Below are 4,868 nucleotides of genomic sequence, written 5' to 3'. Positions count from 1 at the left end.
ATATACACACACACACACCTACATACATAGGCCTACATACATATAATCAAAATAAAAATTATGTACATCGAACTGTTGCTATGGTTACCACAGTCAAACGTTTTGTTCACTAGTGATGCATTATTGTCGTGTCATATCGTATGTATGACAAATCTGCGGTTACTGTTTGAAAAGGCTGTTGAATACCTTACACAGGCTATATCCCTGTTAAAAAAAAAAAAAACCGGCATATGCTGGTTAGGTATGTTTTGACGCTGGAATGCTGGTACTTTGCCAGCACATGACCAGCATAAACCAGCAAAAGGACCAGCATAAACCAGCAAAGGACCAGCTTAAACCAGCATCCCAGCGTAAAAACATACCTAACCAGCATATGCTGTTTTTTTCAACAGGGATGCACAAAGAACGAGAGGACCAGGCCCGTAATTTGCACCCGGGTTTTAAGTAAATTATTACTATGGTGACATATCGTAGTTCACATAAAAACATAACACAGCACCTGTTTCTCCCTTACAGTGTGATGGACGTGTATCTCAATCAGCAAGCAATTAACAACGATCATTAAAACCCGCCTCTTTTGCGGTGTTGACAAACATCTCGCTAGGACACAACGATCTATTCCCGTTATACCGGAAACACTAGAGCTAACGGTGTCAAAATGTCTCCATTCACGGTGCTTCATGACACTTTTGCGAACTCTTTTCGCGCAAGTTCACCAGCCGGAAAGCGTCCGTAACAGAGACAAACAAAAGAGTGCACTCGTGGTTATGATCGCACGGACCGCGATACAAAACAACAAAGCATCGCGCCGCGCTCATTGCATTCGTTGATTCATTCATTGGCAGGCCTGTGTTTTGCAGCGGCGTTTCCTGCTCACAGCTCAGCAACAATGTCAGGAGATCTCAGATCGCATCATCCGCTGATCTCGGTCTCCGGCTAGATAGGGGACAGGCAGACAGATGCCTGCTGCCTCACCTCTCTCGTTCCCCATCCCTTGCACTCACTGTAAAACAATGCACAGTAATATGCACTAATAGTCTACATTCGCGTCTCTCACCCTGTTCAATGAAGCTCGTAGTTCCTTATCGGATGTCCGGTGGCTCCTCCTTCCTTACGGAGACTCGCATTCAGCCTGCGAGCGTAGCGGCGCATGAAAACAAACCTCTCCTCTATACAATTAACAGGAATAAAAATCAAGACAGAACATTAAATCCGCTAGCAGTTCGTTAAATCAGAGCCGTGTTGTTTCTCTTCTGCGGGCTGACAGCACACAGCAGCGTGCAGAAATGAACGGCTTTAAAATGAGCACGATCACATCCAGCGCCTCTCCCTCCTGAGACTCCTGAGAGACTCTACACCTCTGAGTCTCAGTAGTACCTGTTGAGCACCTGCCCCGGGACGCATGATCATGACACCCATAACGGCCAATAGCTCTGGAAAATGTATATGGTAACTGTGCTAAACCACGGCAAGGTATTTGCTCATGGAGATGAAAACAATTTAAAGTTTCATTTAATGTTGCGCATATTTTCTGTCGTAACAAGAAAATATGAGGAACATTTTTTAGACTTACTGCCGTAACGTAAAGCAGGCCTATGTCTCGCATGTTGTAGGACACACTAATGAATTTTAATTTCTCCCATTTTAAGTCGGTCCGATTAGCAGTGTTAGAGAAACAAAATAGGCCTGCTACATTGTGAAATGCACAAAATTGTTATTTTATCAAATATGTCAACATTAAGCTGAAAATCAGTTTGAAACCATCCTTCAACAATATCTGTAATATTTAACAGTACTGACCCAGTGACAGACAAGGAAAGCACACTCATTTCAAATGACATTTTTCTAATTCTTGTATTATACTCTCAAAAAAATAATCAGTTGAAACATTTTAATTATGTGGCAAATTTCCACAAAATTATTACATAAAGCCATATCTATTCATGTTTGTTTTAACTGTTTCTGTTGAGATCATCACAATCACACTGAAGCAATGTGATTTTCCTCAGACCCAAACTTGGTAATATTACATGTAATTTTTCTTAAAATCAAGCTGTTGTATATGAAACCAAAAAAATATATAAAAAATCATTATTTGTCCACAGCACATGCTAATAACACTGGTGATTTGAGGTTAGCCACATCCTTGTCACTGATTGTGCTCTGTTTGAGAAGCCATTTACTAAATTAATTATACCGTATTAATTTGTTTACAATTGTGAGAATAATGCGCTGCAACCATGCACAACAACAATGGTAACCATGGTTTGCTTCCCTTTTGTGAGGGTATGCCTCAGATATGCAGACTCAGAGCCGTTTAACTCCACCTGCAGCAAACGCTGTTTGACTGCACCTTGACTACCGTTGCTATGACTGCCTTCAACATCAGTAAGACTGAATACTCCTGTCTGTGTTGAAACAAAAAGTGTTTCTTTAGCATACAGACTTTATTAAATGACAACTTTGAAAGCATGTCTTCCTCTTCCTCATCTTCCAGTGAAAGCAACAGCAGAGCAACATCGATGGAAGATTTAAAAGGCAAGTGCCCAAACTCATACAGAGTTTAGAAATGAAACAAAGTGGCCTCGTGCATTTGTATGTTTTGTTTTCACCACTATATTTAGCTAAACACACTCTCTGTGCAGCTTTGATATTTGGTACTGCTCTCAGAGGGTCATCAGTTACAGTGCAGAGTATCTTCTGTTTAGAAACAAATCTAAAAGACTCAGCAGTTTATCTGTTTTAACATCTTTTATCATTGTAAATGGGACTGATAACCCTTCTCGCCTGCCTTTTCTGTTGCTTAAATTAGATCTATCAACATCTACTGCAACCAACGAGGACAACACAACCTTGCCAGCAAAATGTGAAACTGGAGGTACAGCCACTTTAGAGGAGTGGTTACTTGCCTCTATAATGATTTGAAAACAAAAACTTATCATATTCAAAGATGGCTCTTTATTCACACCACGCTATGCCATTGTCAGTGGCTCAATATATGTTGCGTTGTTTGCTTAACAGGCTGTTGGGCTCATGAATATTATTCACGTTGTCTGTTTGGCCAACAACATTTTCTGAAATGTGGTCGGTGAAACACAAGCACTATAGTGCGATTATTGTCTTCTGCCTGAGAGAAGCTTCTGCTTGGTCTAAAAGTTTTTGTTAGTTCTATACAAATGGATATAGTTATTTCAGAGTGTCTATTTAAACTTAGTGCAAATGGCCCATTTTGTTGGCAAAGGTTATTTAACTGACTCTGCCGACCAATATCTGATTGCGACTAACACAACTACAAAAGAAACCCCTCTGGTAACAGGAACAGTGCTATGGAGAATAAAGATAATGGATTTAGCTTTTATTACGACTGGCGTAAGTTCCAATCACCCTTTTTCCTAACCCCATTCTTCTCCGTTTTCCATTGCATATCTCCTCAGAGGTATTTCTTTTACGAAATTGAGAAAATCAAGAGCCTACCAAAGATTTAATAGACCTATTATTGAAATTGTGTTAATCTTGCAATTATGGCACACATACCGTAAGGTGTGCAGCTCATATTGTTACCACACTCAAAACCGTGGCTCCTTTTCTGGATCTTTGAGGACACCTCTGCTGATCAGCAGGTTTAATACGGTTAGGGTTAGGAGCAGGTGAAGGGATGAGCTTTAGATCCAAATAAGTTAGCATCCATTTCTGATTTTAATAAATATATTATTTAATAAATGTGCATATACAATGTTCTACAATACACTTAGCTGCAAATAGTATATGTCACTATACAGCATCTAGAGCTATTTAAGAATCTAGCACTACTTAAGTGCAAATAACATCTGACTACTACTTAGTTCAAAGAAAATACTGCTATTTTCACTTAGTGCAAACAGCCTCTGCCTATTATTTCCCTTGCACTGCCTGTGATTAACAACATCAACTTCTTAAATGTAATTATTATTCCTCAAAATGTGGGGGGAACAAATAAAGTGAGGTGAACATGTCCCCAGTTGTAATGTTTGCCATAAGCTACTGCCCCAAGTTATGTGTGGGCAATAGAACAACACAGTGAAAAAGAAAAGTTAGTTGAATGTAAAATAAAATGACTGTTTAGTGCTGTAAGTGCCTAGAAAAAAAGTACAGTATAAATGCAAAAATGTATTCATTTATTGTCTGGCTTTATAACATCATAAGTTTTTCCCCTTTTTAATCAATAGTAAGGTATGAACCAATCTGACACATGAAAGTAGGGTTAATGGTTGATGTCATATGACCTATGACTTATGTCCTATGAACTGTAAGTGGTATGAAAGGCTTAACTTGGATCACTAGACTAGTAACCATGAACCCAGCTTGCGCTGTATGTAAAGAGATCCTAGTGTTAGGCTCACACTGTATCGACGAGGATCCATTGGCCAGCTCACATTGTATGCAACAAAGGCCCAGCCTCCTTTGGATGAGTCTTTTGAGGCCCTTGATAATCTCTGACCCAATGGCCTGGTCCATACTCAGCCCTGTGTTCACCAAATCAACAATCGTGCACATTTATACAACTTCATTTATTATGTAATTAGAATCAAACCATCATATGTGCCTCTTTGTTATTGATGCCAAACAGGTCATGTTTCCTCAGATGTGAGTCCCAGAGAGAACCATAGAGAGGAGCGACACCGTTCAAAACCCAGCAGTACAACATCAGTGAGACACAGATCCAAGACTCACACTCAACTGATAAAAGAGAAGTTGGGCCAGATCAAAGCTGAGATGCAGAAGATCTCTAAAGTCCACCTGCATGAGCGCCCTGAGAGGTAAACCACAGTCAAATCGATTCTCCAGACCTAGTTTAGAAGAGTTAAGATTCCCAGAGGCATATTCTTAGA

General features: G+C 39.9%; 1 protein-coding gene across 1 annotated transcript in view; it reads right to left on the bottom strand.

The window, feature by feature from the left end:
* LOC107680469 (probable C-mannosyltransferase DPY19L3) overlaps positions 1–1,332 on the bottom strand; it is a 58,184-nt gene extending 56,852 nt beyond the window's left edge. The window contains exon 1 of the mRNA XM_016476355.1: positions 1,058–1,332. The gene's annotated coding sequence lies outside the window, so the exon portion shown is untranslated. The remainder of the gene's footprint in view (positions 1–1,057) is intronic.
* Positions 1,333–4,868: the final 3,536 nt, after the last annotated feature.

The sequence above is a fragment of the Sinocyclocheilus anshuiensis genome, unplaced genomic scaffold, assembly GCF_001515605.1.
Source record: "Sinocyclocheilus anshuiensis isolate Anshui unplaced genomic scaffold, SAMN03320099.WGS_v1.1 scaffold1496, whole genome shotgun sequence".
NCBI classification, from domain to species: domain Eukaryota; kingdom Metazoa; phylum Chordata; class Actinopteri; order Cypriniformes; family Cyprinidae; genus Sinocyclocheilus; species Sinocyclocheilus anshuiensis.
This window is presented reverse-complemented; position numbering and strand designations above follow the sequence as displayed.